Raw genomic sequence first — 27,648 nt, forward strand, 5'->3', positions numbered from 1 at the left:
GGGACCTGAATTATGTTTTGAAAAAACTAACATTACCACCCTTTGAACCTGCTGCTTCAGCAGAACTAAATACTCTCCTAGAAGACTGCTTTCCTGCTAGATATCATCTCAGCCAGAAGGGTTTCAGAACTTTAGGCATTGATGGCCATTGAGCCCTTCATCATTTTCCATGCAGACAGGGTCTCCCTGAGGACTAACCCCTCCTTTATGCCCAAGGTGGTATCTAATGTGACTTTCAACCAGGCCATACATCTACCCACCTTCTTCCCTAACCCTCAAAACAAGGGGGAATGAATTCTGCACTCACTAGACATGCACAGACAGCTCAGATACTACCTAGACCGTACTAAAGCCTTCAGGAAAACAGACAGACTGCTGGTGAGCTTTGCCCCAGGGGCAGAGGGGAAACCCATTTCCAAGCAAACCATCTCCAAATGGATATCACACTGCATCCATGTCTGCTACAGATTTCATGGGAAACCACACCTATGTCTATTCGTAACCATGCCACTAGGGCAGCCTCCACTTCCACAGCATTCCTGAGAGGAGTCCCCACCAGGGACATCTTGGAAGCTGCCACCTGGACTTCTCTCCATACCTTTACTAAGCATTACTATCTACCTCTTTTCTCTAAAGCTATGGCAGGGTTAGCCAATGCAGTTCTGCAGGGCATGCTGACCTAGGCCTAGGTCTATTACTAATCCTACCACCCCTATCCTCAGCTTTGGGAATCCTCCCACAGGTAATGACTTCAACAGTGAAACACCAAGAATATAGTACAGTTGTGTACACTTACCATAAATGTAGATGTTCGAGTGTGTTCACTGTTGCAGTCCTGGTTTCCCTCCCCCCTTCCCCCTTATATCCTCTTTTCTTAGGGAGACATAAGCTTCTTATGGTGGCTTTTTGCCACCTGCCTTGCTTTGTAGCACTGACGACCTGACATCACTCAACAAGCGACAGCAGCCAACCCAGAAAAATATTGACTCTGGTATTTGGGCCAGCCGAGGGCTACCACAGCAGGATTAAAACACAGGTGAGGACTGCAACAGTGAATACACTCGAACATCTACGTTTATGGTTAAGTGTACACAACTGTACTTTTTTCTTTCCTTACTCTACTCCTCCTGCCAATTATTTGGTGACAATTTGCTGTGCTTCTCCATTTGGTAATGTGTTTAGAGTTTTTTGCAGTATTGCCAGTATAGATTTGCTGCCCTTAAGACTGTGTCAGTTTCCTAATCATACCTCTCAACCTCTTACAGCAAGAAATCTGAACAAAGCTACAAATAGTGGGGGAACAAAGGCCCAAAATTAGGGACACACTTTAAATATTGCTCTTGCAAGCTTAACAAGTTGAAAGAATAACAGGTTTTGCATTACCATTAATTTTCTGAAGGATGTAAAGTATGAAACTTAAATGCCTGCCATTATTTTCTGACGTCAGTCCTTAATGACTTGCCAGTAAACCACAATTTTATGTGAAACAGACAAAAAATATGAGGCAAAAATCTGGACGGCTGAGAGCTGTGTTCGTAGTGTTTTGGCATGTTTCTGTGCCCTTATTGTTGTGAACAGCAAGTTTTAAAAGGTGTATGTCTTGTGGACACAAATTGCTTTGTGTGTGCTTGCTTGGACATATCTCATCTAGATGAGTATTGCACAATCTGTGAAAAGTTTGACAAATGTATACTGATCATAGAAGTAAGCTAATTTTCAAAGGCTTAAGTCTTCATCCATACCATTTGTCTGTTCCAAAAAATAAGGATAAATCCCATAATGGTGATAAAGGAAAATCTAAGTCTTCTAAAAGGAAAATGCATTCCAGCTCAGAAATATTTCATCTTTTCAAAAAATAAATAAATAAAATAAAATAAATGATCTCCTTTTCCCAATAAGCTTCCTTTTAAGGAGAATGTGCAACAATCTGTCAATTCTGTTATTTCTAGGTCATCTATTGGTGGTTGAGCCACCTGCCTCAGACCCAAGAGGAAGTACTCAACATAATAGTGTATCTAACTTGAGATGTACCTCTTTAGGGATTCTTATCCCAGCCCCCCCTTCCCTACTGTTAAGGCATGTTTCTTCTTACAGGTCCATTGTGATATAGACTATGACAGGCTCTCTAGGGCCATGCTTATGGCACAAATTGACTTGGAGCTGCTCTTGTGCCTTTCTTGTTTAGACCAGACCAGAAATATGTGCTCCCTAGAGCTCATTCTGCCTTCTTATTGTCCCCATTTACACTGCTGATGCCAAGCAACCTGCAGACTCTTAACAACAACTCAGCACGAGCACAATGTTTTTGGCATTGATGCTTTCTGTATCAGTTCTTCCTCCAGCTACTAGACTGTTTGCCTTTGTTGACATCAGTATCATCTTTGCCGAGGTACAGGTTCTTGACTTTTGATGCATTGGACCAAAGTGTCTATAGTAATGTGGACTGCTATTCATATGGTGCTTGTCTTTAGGAGAGCTTCTTACCTCCAGGACAGAAGGTCTATTGTAGGGACCCCTTTTCCTGAATTCAGACTTAAATGTGCCTCAGGGTCTTCCTCGCAAGAATCTTCACTGTTGAGAAGGCTGGCCAAGAGGTATTGTAATAGGAGACACCTCAACATCCCACTGGAATCTCTGAAGCTGAAGTTATACTCTACTGCCAAGGCCAATGCCCACATTTTGCACCCTGACAAACCCAAATTGAGGGATGTCCTCTGAATGATGCAAAAGAAGGGAGGTTGTACTGTGCTTTCCTCATCAACCTGCAAGGTCCTGCAAGGAGACCCTTGTCCTTTCTCTCAGCATCCTAGTGAATCCCCCAAAGATGAGATATGGTCTCCATTTCTATGAGATATGAAAAGAGCTGAATTTGATAGCTCTGATGGCAAAAAAAACTGACAGAGTACTTTACCCCCCCCCCCCCACCAAGATGTGTGGCATACATATCAAGACTGCAAGCAAATTGAGGTTGTTCCTCAACTTTTTGGATAGAAGCATTTCACTGCTAGTTTTAGCCTGCCTTTTGGAGTTTCCTTAGCCCTAGGGCTTTCACATAGTGCATGTCAATGAAAGCAGTGTACCAGTGGCTGCAAAAGTTGAAGATATCTTCCTATATTTGGATGACTGGCTCCTTGCTGCCTTGACCATAGAAAAGCAGACTACAGCCTGAGGTTCTTCCGTTTTCTTCTTCCAGTCCCTGCAAATAATAGTAAATTTGGCAAAGTACCTGCTGGACCTCTCTGTAAATGAAGTTAATAGGATGTTTTCCACACTTGCATAGTTAACCGTCTCTCCAGAAAGGATTCTCCTATTGGTTCAGGTGATATGAAAGGTCTTTCAATTCTTTGTAGGTATAGTGGCTGTGTATGTTAAGGTGGGGATGATCTGCAAGATTCCGTCTGTGAAGTATATGCAGGTCCTCAGGTGGACACAGGCAACCCAATAGAATTGGTCTTTGTACGCTTTCCACACATGTTAGAATTGCTAAAGCATATTGAAGGCACCTGGCCTGATGGTTTGCCAACACCATCCTCTCCCTGGACAGCCATCAGTCCTGTGGTGGGGCTCATTGTCTGAACTAGACTGTCCATGGTGTTTTCTATTTCAGATTCTGTTCTCCACATCAGCATCATAGAGATGAGGGCCGATCTTTTCACGTTTTAGACCTTCCATGTTATCCTTCTTCATGAAGTGATAATCATATACGGTACCAACATAACTGTTTGTTATAGCAACAAGCAAGACAGAACCCATTCCTACCCGTTTGCAAGAGGCTTAGTCTATGGATTTGAGTTGTATCTTCAAACCACTTTCTGGTAGCTGCCTACATGTCTGGAGAAGCCAACTGTGTAGCAAACTAGATCAGCAGATGCTTGCTGATGGCAGAGTGGTGTCTCTGCTGGTTGGTGGTGTGATCTGTTTTCTCCTTAGAGGGGAGGCCTTCCTGAAATCTCTTTGCCAGCCCAACCATCACCAAATGCAATGACTTCTTAATACCCCCCAATAGGTTAGCAAACCAAGAGATGCTTTAATCCAAGAGCAGCCTCCTGGCCCCTTTTTTATGCTTTTCCCCTGCCTTCCTCTGCCTTCCTCTGATTCCCAAGTTCCTGCAGAAAGTATAGATAAAAAAGCCAGGCCCATTTTCATAGCCCCATTTTTAGACTGGATAAGTATGGCTACCCTGCTATGTCCTCGCCTTCTGCAGAAACCTATCAGGTTGAGACTCACAAAAAAAACCTTCTGTCTCACCTGTCTGACTGCACCAGGTTTATGTTAGTTGACCTCTGGGCATCTACAGGATGTAAAGTAAGATATTCAGTCAGCCATCTTCAGTTCTTTCTTGCTGTATGGTTTTATACAGATATTTGCTTAGTCCATCAGACCAGGTCACAAGTGGAAGAGTTCAGATAAGTACCTCCCAGTGGATTCAGTTAGAGAGCTTGTTTTTGGAAGGGTTATACTAGTGTTTTCTTGTTTGAAACTGATTTTCTGTACTTCTGCTCAAGTTGTATATCTGGAGATGCCATCCAAACAGAGTAAATGTGTTTGTAAGAGGCAAATTAACTTTTAAGGACTCGCATGAAAAATGTGTATACTGTTTAGGCCCTGACCATAACATTGTCTTTTGCAAGATCTGCAAAGAATATATGTCCAAGGTTATTAAAGCCAGGATGGATACTGTTGACGTACTTAAAAAAAAAAAGATAGCTAGTGTAATTTGTCTATCATTCTTTGATGTCTTTGGACTTTGAGATTTCTTAGGGTAGATATTCATATGACAATCTAGACTCGAAGAATCAGCAGGTGCCCCAGGAACTTGTCAATCCAAGGATATTGGTAACATGATGGCACTTGTTCAGCCCCTGGTCCAATCCTGGCATCTAAGGAAATGCTTACCCTTGATAAAACACCTCTGAAAGCCACCTTGTCAGATGAATCTCTCATATATCTGGACTGAGCACAAATAGTACACTTCTCTGACTACTGTACACTGCCCAAAGAGAGACATCTTATAATTAATAAAGGGGGAAAAAGGTCTACCTGTGCTAATTGTTTAGGATGATGAATGCACCACCAATTGCTCAGAATTGCAGTCTTCCATCAAGCTCTTAGATCAGAGCCCAGGAGGTCTCAGATGGAGGTTACAGCTGCTTCACCGACAGCAGCACCTGACTAGTTCTCATTGGCCAAGGGCTTCTTCACTGTTTTGCAAGGCTGACAGAATATGCCATACAATTGACTTCAGGTGAATGTCTTCATAATCACAGCAGGGACTCCCTTACTATTATCAAAGTTCCCATGCAACTAGACATTGCTCAAGAGGAAGAGGAGGATGTGCAATTATAGGTCAGAGGTTTTCTATCCTCTAGGTTACAATACCAATAGGATGCCTTAGCCCCAGGCTTCCCAGCAGATAACCTCACCTTTGGAGACATCCTGGCCCTTATGAGGGACCATTTTTTAATGGCAGGTGACTGAAATTTCTGTTGCCAAAAACAGGGCTTTTGTCTTGCTAGGTTATAACTCCAAAGCTTGTAAGAATTCCCTCTGTACAAGGAGCACTCCTGGATATGTTTGAGGCTAATTTTCTAAGACCAAGGCTTAATGCTCCCCAACTCTCAAAAGACCATACAGATTTTTCAAGATTCAGGGGAATCACTCATTCCTTTATAAAACTTCAATGGCAGACACAGGTACTCTTTCTTTTTCTCTCTGAAGGCAACCAAAGTGGCCAGACATCCTCCTGGGAGATTTTTTTTCCTAATGATTAGGAGACTAGACTCCTGGACAACTGTGATAAGAAAGCTTATACATCAGCTACATTACATGAATTGTCTAGCTCCTGTTTAGAAGTACCAGAAAATATCTTAAGCAGATGGTAGAGATCGATCTGACTAAGGAAGACTCTAGAACTTTTTTGGGCAACTCATTCAGACTATCATTCAGTTAGGTAGGTAAGTATGGCATTAAATGTGCTTAAGATACTGCAGACACAGTATCTAGGACAGCTGCCATTGGCAAAGTGTAAAGAAGACTTGCTTAGCTACATGCACATCCTTTGGCTGAAGACATTAAATCCAAGCTTCACAATGCAGCACTGGGCAGATAATTGCTTTTTGGTCACAAGCATATGAAGTCTTTAAGAGCCTGGAAAAGAAAGGTAAGGTAATGGACAAGGTTCATCATATGTTCCACTCCCTTCCCTAGTATAGCGGGAATTACCCAAATGAATGACTGTTCTAGAGAAAGCCAAGGAAGGGTAAATGACCAAAAGGAGGCAAACCCTTCTACAAAAAAAAATGTCAAGATGATAAAGGGAGGCAAGATTCATAGGTGTGTACTAGGCTAATGACCACTGGGGCCTTTTTAAGTCTAGCCATGCATCCCAGATCTTTGATAAGTTCTGGTACTCTTGGTAAGTGTAAGCAGGTGCTTGGGAGATTAAACATTTACAAGCAGGTGTGTGGGAGATTAGCAGTTTACAGGCCACATGTGTCCATTGGAGACATAAGTGCCAAGCCAGGGATGAATTCCCTGTTCTCCATCCAGTTGTGCAAGTTACTGTTGAATTGGGTTAGGGAGGAACTCTGCTTCAAGTGGATTGGGATCCTGTTCCAGTGAAGGGGTAGTGTCTGGGATGCATAACTCTCTCTCCAGCAGGTTATATTTATATCACAGGCAAGGTATAAGTCTTTAGTCTGGTGCTGTTTGTTTTGAAGATATGCAGGAGGTCCATCAGAGTGGAGTACAATGATGCCTTGTATGCCAGGCATAGATCTCCCATCAACAGCCTGTAAGAGACAGAATACAGGGTCAGGGTTTTGAGGCCATTTGCTTAGGACATGTTTAAACCCCATATTCTTGTATGAAGAACTTCTCTGAACATTCCCGTTGTTGGATGTACCTGGTTAGGTACATACCAAAGGGGGTGTTGTACTCAATGGCAGGTCTGATGAATGCCAAATTCTGTGGAACAATGACATCCTTTGACTAGATGCCATATCTTTGTTTATAAGTTGAACAACACAGAATACTTTCCTCATTACTGCAGACACATGGGTAGATTACTGATAACATGGATCCCCAAATCCCTGACTACTGGGTCAACTGTTAGGGGTGTGTTGTTAATATAATGGTTACAATGGATAGCTGACTTCCCAAAGGATACTATTATGCATTTCTTGGCATTTAGTTTTAGTACATGGCTCTAACACCAGTTATTTGTCTGTCAGCCTTTTTGGAAAGCATTAGTGTTGCTGGGGATTCGATGAGGGCTCCTAATTTGCAATTGTTCGCAGATTTGGTCAACCAGAGGCCCTTGACATTAGCCTTGTCTTCAAAGAAGTAGATGCCAAAAAGAAGCAGTCCCAGAACCAATTCCTGAAGACTCCACTGGTGATTGGCCTCTTTGTGAGCCATCTGGCTATCCACCGAGTGATGTGAGGATTTATACCTAATCTTTTGAGGTTGTCAACAATGCTGGAGTGGGATATTGTTTCATATGTCTTGGCCAGATCAAAGTAAGCACTGTGAACCATTTTGCCTTTGACTTTTTTGAGAAGGTCACCAAAACAATAGACAACCAGGTTGAGTAGGCATGACCATTTGCATAATGATTCTTCCATGGCTTTGCATGTGGGACTAGTGAGACTTGATGCTCTGTCATTTCCAGGATCTCTAAATGACCAGCCTTTGTGCAGAGGGATGATAGTTCCTGTTCTCCATTCATGAAGCATGGTGCCATTTTGGAGGCTGCAGTTAGTGATTCCAGAGGACCTGATAAGTCATGTTTCATGCTGTTTAGAAGGCTTCCTATGATATTGTTGGGTTCCATTGATGTGTTCTTGACCTTCTAGAGAACATAGACGACCTGTTCTCTAGTGATAGTGGGAAGAGTTATATTTGATATTTCCTGAATAGAGACAGGGTGGGAGAGAAAGAGGTAAAGTTAGAGCTGAATTTGCCTGCCAGTAGTTCTGCTATATATCTTCTGGCTCAGTATATTTGGCTCCATTAACAATGAGCTCTGTATTCAGTGGTGTGTTGCCTTTGAGGTTGCAGACATAGATAAAGAATGCCTTGTAGTTGCCCTTGGCAACAAACACAGTTAAGCACTTTCATCCCACAGTCAATAAAAATACTTCTTAAGTATTAGAGAATTCTTAAAGTAAATTTTTCAGTAAATGCAAACTATTTTAAGACTTACAATCCAAATTACGACAACACCAGCAGCTGAGATGAACAGACTGTGCGCTAACACAATACAAATGAAATATGATGCTCCAAATAAACGTAGAGTCCGAAACATGGCCAGGGTATAAAACACAAATTTATTAAATAAAAACTATAATTTGGTAAGCGTCGTGAGTACTCAGCTTGCTTCTTCAGACCATTACATTCATTCCAAAATATCCTACAATATTTAAAAACTCATGGCCTAATCAAAATGTAGACATTTAAAAAACATGATCTGAGCCACAATTACAAAGTAACATGATCTTGGCCACAGTTACAAAGTAATCCAAAAAGCGAAATCTCTCCACTCGACTAATTAACAAACAAAAAAAGAGAAAACCAAGGAGAGAAAGTACTGCCACTTCTTTTATTGCGATTCCACACACCAATAACGTTATGAACGCCTTCAATTACAATTGCGTTTTTGTCCCAATAAACATGGACTTCATCAGATAAAAAACATTTCATCTCATTTGTCTTTTATACAACTTCCCAAACTAAAACCCAATAAAAACCTTTTATTTTAAATTCAGTAAGCAAATCAAGTTCCACCTAGTTAATTAATTATTAATGGTAAAACAATTCATTTTTCGTTTAAAATCAACAACTTATTAAATCGTTCATTCATTTTAATATCTTGTAATTATATAAATTCATTTAAAATGTTTTTTTAAAAACAGTATATAATATAATATATATACTTTAAAAATGTGTTACATTTCAATGATGCATTCTAAACAATGAAATAAAAATATCCCAAAATTTCATAACAACAGTGCCACCTTCTGTTTTTATTTAATATTGCACTTATTGTGTTTTTTCCTTTTACATTCTAGCTGCTCTTAATTTTAATAGGGGTAAAATGGATATATATTCATTTAATCCAGGGACTTTGTTCGCTTCTAGGGTTAACTGCCACCACAATTCCCTGTAACCTACTATTTCCTCCCAGGGGCCTCCTCTAATGTCACATTTAACCTGATCCAGGACAAAGAAACAAAATTTATATCCCTCACATATCTTAGAATGTCTAAACAATGCATTAGTCTCTTTCCCCTTTTTTATATCGTAAATGTGTTCATATATTCTTTTCTTGAGGGTTCTCTCTGTCTTGCCCACATAAACTTGATTTGCTTACTGAATTTGAAATAAAAGGTTTTTATTGGGTTTTAGTTTGGGAAGTTGTATAAAAGACAAATGAGATGAAATGTTTTTTATCTGATGAAGTCCATGTTTATTGGGACGAAAATGCAATTGTAATTGAAGGCATTCATAACGTTATTGGTGTGTGGAATCGTAATAAAAGAAGTGGCAGTACTTTCTCTCCTTGGTTTTCACAGTTACAAAGTAACTATATACGCCCGCTTTAGCGTGATTTAGTGCGGAGTTGCCCATAGAGCACCATCGGGCAGTGCCGGTTAAGCTATTTCTGGCTCCGTAAAGTCTGCTCTTCAATTTTTCCCTTAGAACTTCTCTACTTGCAATCTAAACAGTCTATTCTCTATATCAAAAGCTCAGCACTTGCTCCTAAAGCATTTTTATATAGGTAAAGTACTTATATACTAAACAAAGTACTACATTAGCCTAGAATCCCCTTGAGTACCCATTTCCCTATAGGTCCCTTCTGACTCAGTTACACAGCAAACGTTTTCACTTTTTCTAGCATGTTGAAGGGTCAGTTGCTAGCGTCCTCTCCTGTTCAGCTGGTGAATCTGGGCATCTTGAGGCAATGTTACAATTGCCTCATGTACACAGACAACCCACTCCTTCTCCTACAAAACACGAATACATGTGAGAGATGCAACTATATAGCCAAACTGGAGGCTGATCTGTCTCAACTCAGGACTGGCAAGACCAGACAGGAGGAGAAGGAAACCACGCACACCACAAACCCAGTTTCACATAGAACTATCACAACTGCAAAACAAACACATAAACACACAAAGACATACTCGGAGGCACTGATCAAAAATCTACCAAAACTACAGAGGCCTCCAAAGCAGACACCCAAGCAACTGCCACCTCAAGACATAAGACATGCAACACATAGTTCTCAAAGTCAGTGTGCTAAACAGTCACAGCCCTTAAGGCCAAACACAATGCCAGACACACTTGTTATAGGTGACTCCATAGTCAGACACACTGACGTCCCACTCACCAGACTGAACAAGGAAAAGATCACAGTAAGCTGCCTGTCGGGCGCTAGAATCCGCCACATAACACAAGCACTCAGGTCACTCCACAGCAAGTACAGGTATGACTCAGTCATTGTCCATGCCGGTGTGAACGACCTGAGACGTACCTCCCTGGACTACATGAAAAGAGACATAGAGGAGCTCTCAGATTATGTAGCCCAGGCTGGTATGACCCTGACCCTGAGCAGTATCCTACCCTCACCAAGAATGATGCCACAATACAGAGACAAAATGATCAGCTTTAATAATTGGCTTAATTACTGGTGTCATTCTAAGGGGATCCAATGTCTGTCTGCCTGGGATGATATGCTTGACAAGCCATGCTGCTTCGCAAGGGACGGCTTGCACCTGTCACCACTGGGCTTCCGGATATTGGCAATGGCTCTTGCCACCCCCATAGTGCCTTTTTTAGGCAAGGCTCAAATGATAAACCTACCGCCCTAGAAAACAAAAATGGAAAAAAACTAAGGGTAATACTGCTCAATGCCAGAAGTCTAAACCTCAAGATGCATGCCCTCGAAGCCCTCCTCAGTATGGAGAACATTGATGTCTGTGCTGTGACTGAAACCTGGTTCAAGGCTCCTGAGAGCACCCCAGCACTATCAGGTTATACCTCATATCATGCGTTCCGGCCCCAAAATCCGGAGGGGGAGTATCCATAGTCATAAAGGATACCCACACCTCCAGGTTAGTGGCAATGCACGAAGCATTGAAGACCATCCAGGTGCAATTAACCATAGGTAAAACTGCCCTACAGTTTGTAGCATGCTACAGACCACCCTCTCAAACTCAGGAAACCCACACAGCCTTCCTGAAGACACTGGAGAGTATGAATGTCTCTCCAAACACCATCATATTGGGTGACTTCAACTACCCAAACATAGACTGGGAACATTACTCAAGCCCCAACACCCTAGCCCAAAGGTTCCTGGAGTTCATAAACTCAAATGCTATGGAGCAACTAGTCACCATTCCCACAAGAGCAGAAAATATACTAGACCTGATCATCACAAACATGGGGACAAAATGCTCCACACCGGAAGTATATCCCTCATTGGTGAGATCAGACCATAAATTAATCTCACTGGAGATCCACATCCCGCCCCCAACCCCAACAAAAAAGACCACAGTAAAGAACTTCTCAAAAGCAAACTTCACACTTCTTAAGACTGGAGTGGTATCCTTCAAGGCCCCCGAGCCAGTGGAAACCACAACCCATGCTGCTGAAACCCTTACAAATGCCTTCTACGAGCACCTCCAGGAATGTATGGATCAAGCAATCCCTAATAAAATCAAGACCCTTTCCACCAAAGGCAGGCGCCCGGTCTGGTGGACCCCAGCCATAAACAAACTCTACAACAAGAGGAGAAAGCTACTACATGACAGAGCAAAATCCCTAAAAGGGAAGGCATCTCTGATCAATACTAGCAAAAAACTACGATCACTCATAAAATCATCCAAGGCCAACTTTGAGAGAAAAATCTCTAAAGACACAAAAGACAATCATAAAGCCTTCTTTAGTTATGTTAGAAACCTGGGTGGAAACTCCCAGATATGCTCAGAATTAGTCCAAAATGATACAAAAATCACTGAACCCACAGACATTGCCAACATACTGGCAGACAGGTTCAGTGCAAATTTCTCCCCTCCCCCCCCCAAAAGGAGAAATATCTATCCCACCAGAGTCTAGCCTCCCAAACATCTCAGATGCCCAGGTGAGAGCTGCTCTCTAAAGCAAAAAACACAGCATCAATGGGACCGGACGGTGTCCCCGACTGTGTGCTACACGAACTCAATGAGGAACTAAACCCACACATAAGGCTGCTGTTTAATCTTAGCCTTACTACAGGATATGTACCCAAAGAATGGTGTACGGCAACTGTGGTCCCACTCCACAAAGGCGGTGCTTCTACGGACCCTGGAAATTACCGCCCCATAAGCTTGACAAGCCTAGTCTGCAAAGCTATGGAGAGGATCATAATGGAACTCATAAATAAAGACATTGGGGACCTACAGACACTGGATCCTACCCAATTTGGCTTTGTCAAGGGCAGATCCTGCCTCTTGAACTTGGTCGACTTTTTCGAAACAGTCACTAAGGCCATTGATGAGGGTAAGGCAGTTCACACAGCCTACCTTGACCTAGCAAAAGCGTTCGACACAATACCCCACTCGGGCATCATAGAAAAGCTCACCAGCTTAGATGTAAACCCATATGTCACAAGATGGGTTGCAAACTGGCTCAAGGACAGAACCCACAGGGTTAGAGTTGCTGGTGCCATGTCAGACTCTAAGCCGGTCACGAGCGGTGTCCCACAGGGCTCAGTCCTGGGCCCCTCTTGTTCAGCATTTATTTTTCTGAAGTGCAGGCAAACATAGGGGGATTGTGGCTGACAAAATTTGCAGATGACTGCAAACTGGGCACCATAATTGACACTCCATCAGACAACAGACATCCTCCAGAGAGGTCTCATAGAAATGGATAACTGGTGCCAGAGCCATGGCCTTAAGCTAAATGCCAAAAAATGTATAGTCATACCCTTTGGGAAAAACAAGGTAACCCCTAATTACCACATAGGTGGTAATACATTAAACACGGAAGAAGTTATCAGGGACCTGGGGACCCAAGTTGACAGTAACCTCTCTTTTGACACTCACATTGCCAAAGTGGTTAGGAAGACCTTCTACATTGCCCACCTGATCATGAAGGGATTCACATCCAGATCAGGAGAGGTCATTGTACCCCTGTACTCTTCACTTATCAGACCAATGATTGAGTACAACGCCCCATTCGGAATGTACCTTACCCAACACCTGCAGCAGTTGGAAAGACCCCAAAAGTTCCTCACCAAAAGGATAAAGGGGCTCAAACATATGTCATACGCTGCCCGACTGAAGAAACTCCAGCTCTATTCAGTCGCATACCGTCTGCTCAGAGGTGATCTGTGCCTGACATACAAGGCCATGTCCAACCCGGAATTAATGGACATGCTCCACCTCAAACAATCCAAATCCACCAGAGCCACGAGAGCAAGAGACTTAAACCTCAACACGGATATAAATAGGATGTGCTGGTGGGACAGATTCATCACCCAGAGACTCCCTACACTATGGAACAGAATCCCAGTCCATGTGAGGCAGAGCCCCTCACTGACTCTGTTCAAGAGAAATCTTGACGAGTGGATGGGAGATCGTAGGTTTACCCCGGGAATCATCTCTGTGTCACTGCTGGACAGAGGCACAGCAAACTAATGGGTATAGTATTCTCATCCTAAGGGGTGGTGAAAGCCACACACACTCTGGCTAGACTTATAAATGCCCTAGGGCAGATAGCCTAGTATGAACCTATGAACCTAAAGCTATATCATCCAATTTCACCTAGCAGCCCACAGAAAATAACAGCTCTACGTCATTAGATGATTAAAAAAAAGTTTGTATGAAAAATAAAATAAGCTAATTCACATAAAACTGCTATAAGGATACTACTATAAAATTTTTCCAACAAATGTAAACCAACATAAATAAAAAATCATAAATAAAAACATGCAATCAAATAATATTGCATTTAAATATTTCATTTAAGTAAAGGTCTAGCTTTTAACACCGGCTTTAATGATATATGTCTGTTAAGCCCTAAATCACGGTCAGCACGTAGTCTGATGATCCATTTTGTTTCAGTAACTTCAGTGTAATTCCTCAAATCCCCTAATCTCTGACTCTGTGCCACTCAATCTATGACCAGGAATTTAAAACTATGATTATTGGCAGTATTAGCAACATGCGGAAATTGGGCTACTGTTGGCCGAAGGAGGAGAAGAGGCTGAAGACATGGCCGAAGGCAGGAGGAGAGGAGAAAAGCTAGGACTGTGGTAGTGAGGATCAGAACTTTGAATGTTGGCAGTATGACTGGTATAGGGAGAGAGCTAGCTGATATGATGGACAGAAGGAAGGTTGGTATATTGTGTGTGCAAGAGACCAAATGGAAGGGGAGTAAGGCTAGGTGTATCAGAGGTGGGTTCAAATTGTTTTATCATGGTGTAGATGGGAGGAGAAATGACATAGGAGTTATTCTGAAGGAACTGTATGCTGAGAGTGTTTTGGAGGTGAAAAGAGTGTCGGATAGAGTGATGTTTATGAAGCTGGAAATTGATGGTGTAATGATGAATGTTGTTAGTGAGTATGCTCCACAAGTTGGGTGTGCAATGGATGAGAAAGAAAATTTTGGAGTGAATTGGATGAAGTGGTGATGACTGTACCCAAGGGTGAGAGAGTCATGATTGGAGCAGATTTCAATGGGCATGTTGGTGAATGGAACAGAGGGGATGAGGAAGTGATGGGTAGGTATGGTGTTAAACAAAGGAATGCAGAGGGTCAGATGGTAGTGGATTTTGCGAAAAGGATGGACATGGCTGTGGTGAATACGCATTTTAACAAGAGGGAGGAGCATAGGGTGACATACAAGAGTGGAGGAAGATGCACACAGGTGGATTATATCTTATGTAGGAGGGCCAGTTTGAAGGAGATTGGAGACTGTAAAGTGGTGACCAGAGAAAATGTCGTTAGGCAGCATAGGATAGTGGTTTGTAGGATGACGTTGGTTATCAAGAAGAGGAGGAGTGTGAGGGCAGCACCAAGGATCAAGTGGTGGAAATTGAAAAAGGGTAATTGTGAGGTCGAGTTCAGGGATGAGTTAAGGCAGGCACTGGGTGGCAGTGAAGAGTTACCAAATAGCTGGGTAACTACAGCAGAGCTAGTAAGGGAGAGGCTAGAAAGGTGCTTGGTATCACATCTGGACAAAGGAAGGACGACAAGGAGACATGGTGGTGGAATGAGGAAGTACAGGAGAGTATACAGAGAAAGAGGTTGGCAAAGAAGTGGGATTGTCATAGAGATGAAGAAAGTAGACAGGAGTATAAGAATATGAGGTGCATGGCAAAGAGAGAGGTGGCGAAGGCTAAGGATAAGGCATATGAAGAGTTGTATGAAAGGTTGGACACTAAGGAGGGAGAAAAGGACCTGTACCAATTGGCTAGACAGAGGGACCAAGCTAGGAAAGATGTGCAGCAGGTAAAGGTGATAAAGGATAATGAGGGAAACATACTCACAAGCGAGGAGAGTGTGTTGAGGAGATGGAAAGAGTACTTTGAGGGGTTGATGAATTAAGAGAATGAGAGGGAGAGAAGGTTGGATGATGTAGGGATAGTAAATCATGAAGTACAATGGATTAGCAAGGAGGAAGTAAGGATAGCTAGAGAATGAAGAAAGGAAAGGCTGTTGGCCCAGATGACATACCTGTGGAAGCATGGAGGTGTTTAGGTGAAATGGCAGTGGAGTTTTTAACCAGATTGTTTAATGAAATCTTAGAAAGTGAGAGGATGCCTGAGAAATGGAGAAAGTGTTTTGGTACCGATTTTTAAGAATAAGGGTGATGTGCAGAGCTGTAGTAACTACAGAGGGATAAAATTGATCGGTCATAGCATGAAGTTATGGGAAAGAGTAGTGGAAGCAAGGTTAAGAAGGGACGTGATGATTAGTGATCAGCAGTATGGTTTCATGCCAGGAAAGAGCACTACAGATGCGATCTTTGCTCTGAGAGTGTTGATGGAGAAGTACAGAGAATGTCAGAAGGAGTTGCATTGTGTTTTTGTAGACTTGGAGAAAGCATATGACAGGGTGCCTAGAGAGGAGTTGTGGTATTGTATGAGGAAGTCAGGAGTGTCAGAAAAGTATGTAAGAGTGGTACAGGATATGTACGAGGGTAGTGTGACAGAGGTGAGGTCTGCGGTGGGAGTGACGGATGTGTTTAAGGCGGAGGTAGGGTTACATCAAGGATCAGCTCTGAGCCCTTTCTTATTTGCAATGGTGATGGATAGATTGACAGACGAGATCAGACAGGAGTCCCTGTGGACTATGATGTTTGCAGATGACATTGTGATTCATAGTGAGAGTAGGGAACAGGTGGAGGAGACCCTGGAGAGATGGAGATATGCTCTAGAGAGAAGAGGAATGAAGGTCAGCAGGACTAAGACAGAATATATGTGTGTGAATGAGAGGGAGGATAGAGGAATGGTGAGGATGCAAGGAGTAGAGGTGGCGAAGGAGGATGAGTTTAAATACTTGGGGTCAATAGTTCAGAGTAACGGTGAGTGTGGAAGAGAGGTGAAGAAGAGAGCACAGGCAGGATGGAGTGGGTGAAGAGTGTCAGGAGTGATTTGTGACAGACGAGTACCTGTAAGAGTGAAAGGGAAGGTCTACAAGAGGGTAGTGAGACCAGCTATGTTATATGGGTTGGAGACAGTGGCATTGACAAAAAGGCAGGAGTTTGAGCTGGATGTGGCAGAATTAAAGATGTTAAGATTTGTACTGGGTGTGACGAGGATGGACAGGATTAGGAATAAGTATATTAGTGGGTCAGCCCAGGTTGGTAGGTTTGGAGACAAAGCCAGAGAGGCACGATTACGTTGGTTTGGACATGTGCTGAGGAGGGATGCTGAGTATATTGGGAAAAAGATGCTACGGATGAAGCTACCAGGTAACAGGAAAAGAGGAAGGCCTAAGATAAGGTTTATGGATGTGGTGAGAGAGGACATGCAGGTGGTTGGTGTGACAGAGCAAGATGCAGAGGACAGGAAGAAATGGAAGCAGGTGATCTGCTGTGGTGACCCCTAACGGGAACAGCGAAAGAAGATGATGATGAGCAACATGCTTCGCTAGTGCATTATTCATGTTTTTAATCATGATATTATAAAGATGTTTTCTTATACGGTCTCTAAGCCATCAATTTGTCTTTCCTACATAACATGACTTGCAGATAATACAGTAAGCCAAGTAAATGATGTCCATACTATTGCAATTAGCATTAATGCATAATTATGTATGTTGTTTTACATTTGTTGGAAAATTTTTATAGCAGTATCCTTATAGCAGTTTTATATGAATTGGCTTATTTTATTTTTCATACACATACATGTTTTTATCATCTAATGCTGTAGAGCTGTTATGTTCGGTGGACTGCTAGGTGAAATTGGATGATATAGCTTTAAGGAGTGTATGTTTAGGTACTTAGTAACTGTGGCCAAGATCATGTTACTTTTTAACTGCAGCTCAGGTCATGTGTTTTAAATGTCTACATTTTGAATGGGCCATGCGTTTTTAAATACTGTAGGATATTTTTTAATGAATGTAATGGTCTGAAGAAGCGGAGTACTCACGAAAGAACTTACTGAATTATAGTTTTCATTTAATACATTTGTGTTTTATACCCTGGCCATGTTCTGGACTGTACACCTATTTGGAGCATTATTTTAAGACTTATGTTTTAATTGAATTGTTTTACTACCCTATCTGAGTTAAAAACACTTTTATTTAAAAAAGTTAAAATAAGTCTTCAACAAAATAATAGCCTAAGAGTAATGTATGTTTAAGAATTCTGTAGTACTTAATTGGAATAATTTTTTATTGGCCGGTTTATTTTCGTGTCTTTATATACTTTGATCATTTTTGCAAACACTCTTCTGATGAACTCCTGAATGGTGGGATGAAAGAGCTTAACCGTGTTTCTTTCTTCAATAAAGTTTTTTTATTTATCAGACTTGAAGTTTCCTGTGTATTATTTCATCATTGGTCTGTAATAAAGTTTGTGCTTGGATTTAATGTGTGTTTAAACTGGAATACATTATCTTGAAGGGTTTTGTGGTACTACAGCTACTACAGTTTTTGCAGTGTGATATAATCACACAAACCAAAGTGAGATACTTTTTATTTTCACCTGATGTCACCCGAGGTACTATGTAAGCCTTTTGCTTTTTCTTAGTTTTGGTTTGGCTGTACACACACACACACACTGATTTTGTATTCTTAATGTTGCCTATGAATATGGTGTATTGGGTTGGATGGTGAGTATTTCCATTAAGCTTAAGTATGTGTTACCACTTTACTGGTTCATAGAGGGGGACCTATAACTTGCAAGGGAGTGGAATGGGATTGTGCCTCTGGTGATTTGAACATAGAGAAACTAAAGTGTATTGTTGGGTTTGACCAGCATTGAGGTATATTTATTTTTCATGTAAATTGAGCCACATCCACCTTTGGTTTCTGCCTGTGGCATTATAGCCTTGTACTGCCAGGGTGCACTCAGTGGCTTTAAACCATGTCTCAATGACTGCACGGAAATCATCATCCTGTAGGGTAAGGAGATCTTGTAGGGAATGGAGTTTCTTGTTCAGACTTCTAGCATTGAGCAGTAGCAAATTTAGATGTTCTTGGTTTTGATTTGCTATATCAGAAGCATTTTCAGTTTAGCATTAGATAAAAATGGTACTGTTGGAGAGGACAGTGTCTTAGCTAATATACAGAAGTCTGAGGAGAGGAGTGGTGCAGACCATCCCTGGCAAAACAGCGTGGTCTTTTGGCCATATCCTTCCATGTTGACTGTATGAGCAGGGATACAGAAAAGAATGGGTGCAATTTACAGGAGAAAATTGCCAAAGGTACCAAGGTATTGGGAGCAAGTAAGTACAGGGAATGGTAATAGGGTGGGATGAGACCAAGAAGAAGTTTGGACTACAGGCTGGAGATTGCATCCCCGTAGAATGACACCAGAAACTAAACCAAATTTTAAAATCAGTCATCATCTACTCATATTGTGGCATCATCTTTGGAGAAGGTAGAATGCTGCTCAGTGCTAGGCTCCTCCCAGCCTTGGACATATATTCCAAAAGCCTCATGATGTCTTTCTTTACACTTGTAGGGAGGTATGTCTTAGGTCATTTACACCCACATGGATTATGACTTGGTCATACTGGTAGTTTTGTGTGTGTGTGTGTGTGTGTGTGTGTGTGTGTGTGTGTGTGTAAGTAAGTAAGTAATATGGAAGATCTTGGCCCCCCCTGATAAAAAACTGACCATGATTTTCTCTTAACTCAACCTGGTGAGAAGGACATCAATGTGTCTCACAATGGATTCTCCAATAACCAGAATGTTGGGTTGTGTGGTGACTTTCCTCAAGGGCTTAGAAGTAGAGGTCCCATAAGATGCGTTTGTATGTGTCTCTGTGGATGTTTTGAAAAAGAGCATTTGGTACTGCTGAGGGCATTTATTATATGTGCTTCATCTAATAAGACTTTGCGCTTTAAGAAGGGTACATTTAAGTGCCTCAGCATATGTGGGTCTGTGTGTCTGCCTCGTGTGTGTGATGTGTGCAGCATGTGTACTTATGACAACCTGATTGACATTAGGAGTGCTTTTATGTGAGAGCTATGCATGCAGTGGCATTGTGTATATACCTCTCTCACATGCCTTATCAGTTTGTGTGAGAATTACCTGGTTGTCAATAAACATGACACAATGTCTGCATTATCTCAGGATGCCCATGTCCACCATGTTGGTAACAGAGATGGTGAGAAAAATTCATATCCATGGCAACAGGCTCTTTTTTATTGATTAAATGGTTGTGGTGAGCAAATAAAGTCAGATGTTTCTGGTTTGCAATGCTGGGGACAGTGCTTGTCACTGCACAAACTAGCTGCCCTGTGTGCAACTAGGTATTGGTGAAATTCCAGGGGTGCTTTTACAGGAAAAATGTCAGTTCAAAGTGCCTGCATCTGTACAGGGGACTGCCAAACACTTGAGGGGAAACTATTAAAGTAGACCCTGACAATTTATAGATGAAAAATTCAGGGAGATATTCTGAATTTAGGTTGGATAGTAGCTAATCAAGTAGTATCTATAGAAAAGAAAGAATTAACTTTGTCAGGAATGATGAATATTGGACTACTACCTGGCTACTACTAGTGCTGGTCTTATTTCAAGAGGAAAACAAACCTTTGCCTTCTCTAAGAATCAGCTGTGACTAACCAAACCTAAATATCCTCCTTCCCCATGTCAGCACCTGCACCTTGCAAATTTGGGAGAAAGGCTTCAGTGGTGGAAAATACATCAGAGAGATGGGTACTAGAACTACTGCAAAGAGGTACTGTCTAGAGTTCACGATAAAACCACTTGAGCAAAGAGATCCCAAATGTGACGGTGGAACAAAAACACCTTGTTATGCCCCGCTTCCATCTGATGTTATGCCAGAGAGACGTAGAGGCTGTGTCCCAAGTGACAAGAAGGAAGAGGAGTTTACTCAATGTTCTTTGATCCTTGGATGCAGACCCTTAAGGAAAATAATAACGACCATACAGAATATTGTATTCATAAGTTGCAAAATGTATTGTAAGAACTAATCCAACACATGAATGGAGAAGGAGATTTTGCCAATAGTGATGGCTTTGAGTAGGGGTACAGAAAAGAAGGGGGTGGAATTTACAGGAGAAAACTACCAAAGGAACCGAGGTATTGGGAGCAAATAACTAGAGGGAAAGGTAATAGAATGGGATGAGGCCAAAAAGTTTGGACTACAGGTTAAAGATTGCCTTTCCTATCAGGGATTGATAATAGAGTACAGGCAGAGAGAGAGTGACATGGGGATCCTAAGTAAAAGACCGGATCTGGTAACATTTTTAGTTGAATCTAGGTTAGAAGCTGCTGCTGTTAAAAAAGGAATAATTAGTAGAGTATACAACATATTGCATAATAACTATAACAATCAAGCAGAAGGGGTTAGAAAAGATTGGGAAGAGAGACTGGAAAAGTACTGTACAAGGGAACAATGGGAGGATTTTATGTATGGTTCCCAATTATGCAGGAAAGTCCAGAGGGCTTGGGGCATTTTGCTTGGAAATGTTTGCATAGGTATTTTTATATCCCAAGTAGACTTGAAGAATTTTTCCTTGGGTAGATGGCAAATGTTGGAGGTGTAATTGGGAAGAAAGAGGCAACTAGAAACATGTTTTTTGGGAGTGTAATGAGTTGGTAGATTTTAAAAACTCCATACAGTATACTCTTATTGTGAGAGCAGATGGCTGTAACTACTGAAATTATTCTTTTGAGTTTGTACACATCTGAATTGCTTAGACATAGCAAGGCCCTATTAAGTTTACTTCTGTTGGCTGTCAAAAAAGCAATTACTAGAAAATTGAATTCAAAATCTTAGCAAACTGTATTGGAAGTATTCAATATTGTAAAATAGATAAATGAACTGGAAGAGGAATCTTTATAGAAAAGGGAAAGAGAAAATCACAGAAATAAATGGAATTTGTGGTAACAATACATGCAGAATAATGATCAGTAAGATTTAAAGGAAGGCAGGAATTGAGTGATTTATGTAATGTTGGACTGAAAGATAGTTTTATAAAAAAAAATGTAATTTATATTGTGTGTAAATGGAAAATGTTAATATTGTTTGATTACTTTTCTGTTTGTATGTGTGTGCCTATGTCTTAAGTGACATTTTAATAAAGGTGATTTAAAAAAAAAGAATCATGGACAAAGACCTACAAAAAATACTCTTCTTTGTTCTAAGAAAAGACTGTCTTTGGGGGCAACATCCTTAACTTCCTCAAAATAAGTCTCAGTATAACAATTCAAAATGTAGACCCTTCAATCCCTTCTTCTCCTAAGTCCAAAAGCATTCATTGTCACCATAGATTTAAAGGATGTGTACCTGCATGTCCTTGTTCAAGAGAAGGACAGGAGGTGTCTAAGATTCTTGGCTTGGGTGTGGTCAATTCTAGTTCACATCCCTCCCCTTGCTCCAAGACTCTTTACCAAATGACTAGCACTAATAGCCACCCATTGGAGGACAAAGGACATACATATTTATCCATACCTGGAAGATTGCCCCTGCAAACACCTTCAAGGGAGAAGACAATAAGAGCCTTTTCCTTTGCACAGCAGTGTCTGTGGAACCTAGACTTTATCCTTAAACTGCAGAAGCCAAGACTGGAACCTTCATAGAAGATAGTGTTCTTGGGGGAGGTTACCAGACACCCAGGTAGCAAAGTATCCCTCACTGATTTTTTCCTGACTATGATGAAAAAACCTGTATGGATGGCAAGGGAGATCTTCAGGACCTTAGTGCACATAGCCTTACTATTCTAATGGTACATTTGGCCTGCATACATTTGTGGATGATCCAGTAGTACCACAGGAACACATGGGTGCAACACCCTTACTCACTGGCACACATCCTACCAGTCATACCGTGTTTAAAAAGGAGCTGGGTTGGTGAAAAATGCCAATCTGCCCCTGCCCACAACCAGATCCTACTACAGATGTATCAGAGCGGGCTTGAGGGATGCACTCCCAACAACTAAAGGTACAGGGCATCAAGCTCAGATCAGAAAACAAACTCCATATAACATTAAAGGAGATACTGGCAGTACAGTATACCCTTTAACCATTCAAACCTATTTGGATTCCAGGAATCCTGAGAATTGTTGTGGACAATACCACGGTGATGTGGTACACCAACAAGCAAGAGACATACTCCTATCAGCTACGTAGAATGGCAGAAAAAAAACATGGGAAGTGGCCATAAATCATGATTTGATTCTAAGCGCAGCATACATCCCACAGATCAGCCGAGCAAAACCTTGTCATACCCCCCCCCCCACAAGAGGGCACTTTAAAAAGAGGTAGTTTTGTCAGTTACACAAAAGTAAAGAATGCTGAAAATGGATCTCTTTGCTTCACAGAGGAACTTTCAAATCAAGAACTTGTGCTCCAAAACTCTATACCAAAAAGCTTTGGCAGTAGACACTTTCTCCATTTGCTGGAGAGGCATGATGTTCTAAGTGTTTCAATGCTGCAGTCATCACACTTGGGTTATCTGCCTGCAGGTATCCCTCAGTCGGCCCGATTACCAGAGACTTAGTATTTCTGCGTCGGTTGCTGTCACTCCAGGACTGACGCCAGGTGGTCAGGGATATAAAAACAGGCAGCCGACGCCATTACATCAGTCTTTCTTGCCGAGGAGCCCGAAGCAGAAGCAGTTTGCATGAGTGCCAGTTGGCCGCTACCTGAGTTTTCATTTCCAAATTGAATCATCCTGAAGTCTTCTAAAACTAAGTATCCTGCTGGGGATCCTTTTTTCTTGCTCTAACCGATGTTAGAAAAAGTTAACAGTTGTCTCGCCTGTGGAAAGGAAATACCACACTGAGATTTCCATTCTTACTGCATCACCTCTTTAGGCCCAGACCACAACGTTCCTCGCTGTTGGTTTTGTGCTTTGTTCAACACCTGAACTATTAGTCGTTGGGCCCTTATTGTCACTAAATACCTTTGCTCTTGATCTCCGTATTGCGAAATGGCTTCGGTAAGCCATCCACCTACCAATCTTCTGAAAAAAACGTAAGGATGAAGACAGACAGATCGCACATGTCCAAAACTGTCGACAATGCTTCCGTTAAGCTAGTCACCAGTACTCAGTGAGGCACTTTCACAGCCCCTGATGCCCGCTTCGATGGATTTGCAGGCCTCTACCGAGACCAGTTCGGATTCCAGTATGCCACAAGACTCTTCTTTGACTACGGAACCTGCGGATGTCTCTACCTTGGATGGGTCTGGAGCTGATGAGCAGACACCGGATTCTGAGGAAGTTCTTTGCATTACCAATACATGACACAAACTGATGACTTCTTTCATGTCTTCAGTTTTGTCTAAAACTACCGAGTTTCTAAGGCCAAGAGTACGAGCTACGCCTAAAAAACCAACGTCCCAATCTCAAGCATCTGCTTCCTTGCCACAAACTCAAATGCTTAAAATGGCAGAAGACCTGATCATTCTGATTAGGGGAAGCCAGCCTTCCCCTGCTAAGAGAAAAAGGGACTTGTCCCCAGCAGATTTAACTGACCAAGAGTCAGACGACTCACATTTCTGAATATGAAGGCATGCCTTTATCTGCTTATGAGGATTGAGATCCAGAGGAATTCATTCCCTCTGCTTCCCCTCCAAAGGATTTTTCTTTTAGTGCAACCCTTCATACTTTGAGAGCATTTCCAATGGCAATGCCAGGATTATCCTCAGTCCAAAAAGAGACTCGGAGAATTTTTAGATTTGCCACAACATAGACCCTTAGCTATCCCTCCTGTTCTGCATGCTGTGGATGATTTATTTATGGAATCCAGTCTGACTCCTGATAATTTACCCCCTGCTCCAAGGAAACCAGACAGGTACTACACAGTAACTGACTCACACAAACTTATTTTCAAAAATCCTACTGCTGACCCAGAGGTCATTTCCCAAAGGCCTAAAGATATAAAGTCAACTGCAGCTAAGAATCCCACCCCTTCAGACAGGGATTCCCGAGCTTTAGACAGATGGGGTAAAAAAGTATACACCTCTGCAACTCTAGCCATTAGGGCATTGAATTGCCAGTTTCACATGCTGAAATACTAGCAACATATGGAACTTAAGCAAAAAATTATCTACCTTTACAGACTGTGCATGAAAATAAAGAATTACAGGAGCTTATGCATTCTGCAAGCCAAGTCAGCAAGCATACCTTGCAATGTGGGTTTGGCACCCTAGAAGCATCTTACAGGGCAGCAGTCACTGGTTCTGTACTGAGAAGGCATGCTTGGCTTAAGGAACAGACCTTGCCAGACCATGTCAAATCAAAATTGCTAGACGTCCCTTTAAATAAAGACAGTTTATTTGGTACCAAAGCAGAAGAGGTTCTAAAAAAGATGGAAGAAAAAGCTAAGTCTATGCAGACAGTCAAAGTTTTTTTGCAAGTGCAGCCTCCATGATTCAGTAGGAATTGCCCCTCAAAATATTGGTCCTTTCCAGCCCCCTCAAGGCCATTTAAAACTAGATCCAGGGGAAACAGACCCCCCAGATTACAGTCTCAGGGTATGCAGAGATCTAAGCAATGGAGTACTTCCACTTCTAAAACAGGGAGTGCTAAGCCACCCCTTTGTGGAAAGAATTCACAATGACTTGTCAACCCCACTCCTCACCTCTGCCCAATTGCTCATGACCCTAGGAGGAAAACTTGCCCACCATGCAAAAAAATGGACCTCCATCACCAAAGACCGATGGGTCCTCAACATTGTATCCCAGGGGTACAAATTTTACTTCCACACACTGCCAACCCCGAAAGGGTTCTCAGACCTTCCTCCAAACCAGTGGGCAGTGGCACAAAACCAAGTTCAATCCCTGCTCTCCATAAGGGCAATTCAACCTGTTCCTGCAGAAAACAGATAGGTCAAGGGTTTTATTCCAGGCTTTTCCTGGTACCCAGAAAAGAGGGCACTTGGCACCCAGTCCTAGATCTTTCCATTCTAAACACCTTCCTGGCGGTACCAAAATTCAAAATGCTTACCCTTCAGCAGCTTATTCCTATGCTGTCCAAAGAGGCCTGCTAGTCACCCTAGACCTAAAAGAAGCTTATCTGCACATCCCTGTCAGGGAATCATGCAGGAAATATCTACATTTCAAGGCAGGATCTATGCATTATCAGTTCTTTGCACTTCCCTTTGGCTTATCCACTGCTCTCCAGAGTCTTCACAAAATGCCTGGCTCCAGCCATTGCCTATTGTAGATAGAGAAACATTCAAATATACCCTTACTTGGATGATTGCCTGATTCAGGCAGACAGGAAAAGCAGATGCAGCACCTGACATTTGTAAAGAACCTTTTACCCTCCCTGGGGGTACACTATCAATGAAAATAAATCAAAACTAGTACCCAGTCAAAAGATTGTATTCCTGGGAGCAAGCTTGGACACAGCCTCCTAGATGGCATTTCTTTCTCCAGGAAAAACAAGCCTAGCTAACAGGCTACTTCACTCAAATGGCCACCAGAACCCAGCTATCTTCAAGGAAAATCCAGCAGGCTCTAGGGTTCATGGCCTCTTGCATTCTACTAATTCCATATGCCAGACTGCATATGAGGAAACTTCAGTGGTACTTAAAAAGTCTTTGGTGCCAACATTCTCAGGACCAGGAAACCACCATACCTATCATACCTTGTCTAAGAACAGAGTTTCTTTGGTGGGCAGCAGCATGCAACCACAACAAGGGGCTTCCCTTTACACAACCCCATACTGCCCAGACCCCAACCACAGATGCATCAGACTATGCCTGGGGGGCACATCTGGGAGACAAGTGCATTCAGGGCCACTGGAGCCCAAGTCAAATTCATCTGCACATCAACCAAAAAGAGATGCTAGCTGTTCAGCATGCTCTGACAGCTTTCAGATCCCTTCTGTCACCCGGACCCCTGCTAATAATAACAGACAACACCACAGTTATATGCTACATCAACAAGCAGGGGGGAACACACTCTTAACCACTCTGCGGGCTAGCCATGACACTATGGAACACGGCATTGGACATGCAGATCCATCTGCAAACTCAATTCCTGCCAGGCAAACAAAACTCTCTGGCAGATGACAAGCAGAAATCTCCTAGATCCACATGAGTGGCAATTAAATCCCACCACGTTCAGTCTAACCCAAAAATGGGGGATACCAGAGGTAGACCTTTTTGCGTCCCCCTAAGATCACCAGATCAGCAAATTCTGCACCAGGACACCACACAGCAGAGCATGGAAAGTGGATGCCCTATCCTTCCAGTGGGTAAACTTCTCAATTTATGCCTTTTCCCCTCTGCCTCTATGTTCAAAAATACCACTCAAGATAAGACAGGACAGACTGGCCATGCCAGCACTGGTACCCACTACTGTGCAGCCTGTCACTGGTGCTACCATGGCATCTACCTCTGATGCCAACCCTCCTCACTCAGCAGGAGTGACAGATCCTGCATCCGCAACTGCAAACCCTGAACCTTGCAGCCTGGCTTATTCCTTGAATTCTCCCTCAGTGACCAGCCTAAGCAAGCAGGTACTGAATGTCATTCTAGAAGCCAGAAGACCCAGTACAAGGAAATCCTATGCTGATAAGTGGAAAAGGTATTGTTCCTGGATTCAATCTAAAGGAGCAGACACTGCTCTGCCCGCCTTACCTCTAATCCTGGATTACATAGCAGATCTACTTCACAGGGGCCTTTCCTTCTCTTCCATTAAGATCCATGCCTCTGCCATCTCAGCTCATTACAACACTGAGCCACCTCTCTTCTCTCACCCTCTCATCAAGCAGTTCCTGAGAGGGGCAGACAACCTAAGGCCGCCAAGGAGAGCACCCACCCCTGCTTGGGACCTTAACTTTGTACTGAAAAAGCTCACGCTCCCCCCCCCCCCTTTGAACCTGCAGTGTCAGCAGAGTTAAAATTCCTCTCTAGGAAAACAGCCTTGCTTCTGGCCATCACTTCAGCTATAAGAGTGTCTGAGCTACAAGCACTTACGGCTCTGGAACCCTTCATTATTTTTCATG

This window comes from Protopterus annectens, chromosome 3.part1, assembly GCF_019279795.1.
Source record: "Protopterus annectens isolate FY-2018-M chromosome 3.part1, PAN1.0, whole genome shotgun sequence".
Taxonomy (NCBI): Eukaryota; Metazoa; Chordata; order Ceratodontiformes; family Protopteridae; genus Protopterus; species Protopterus annectens.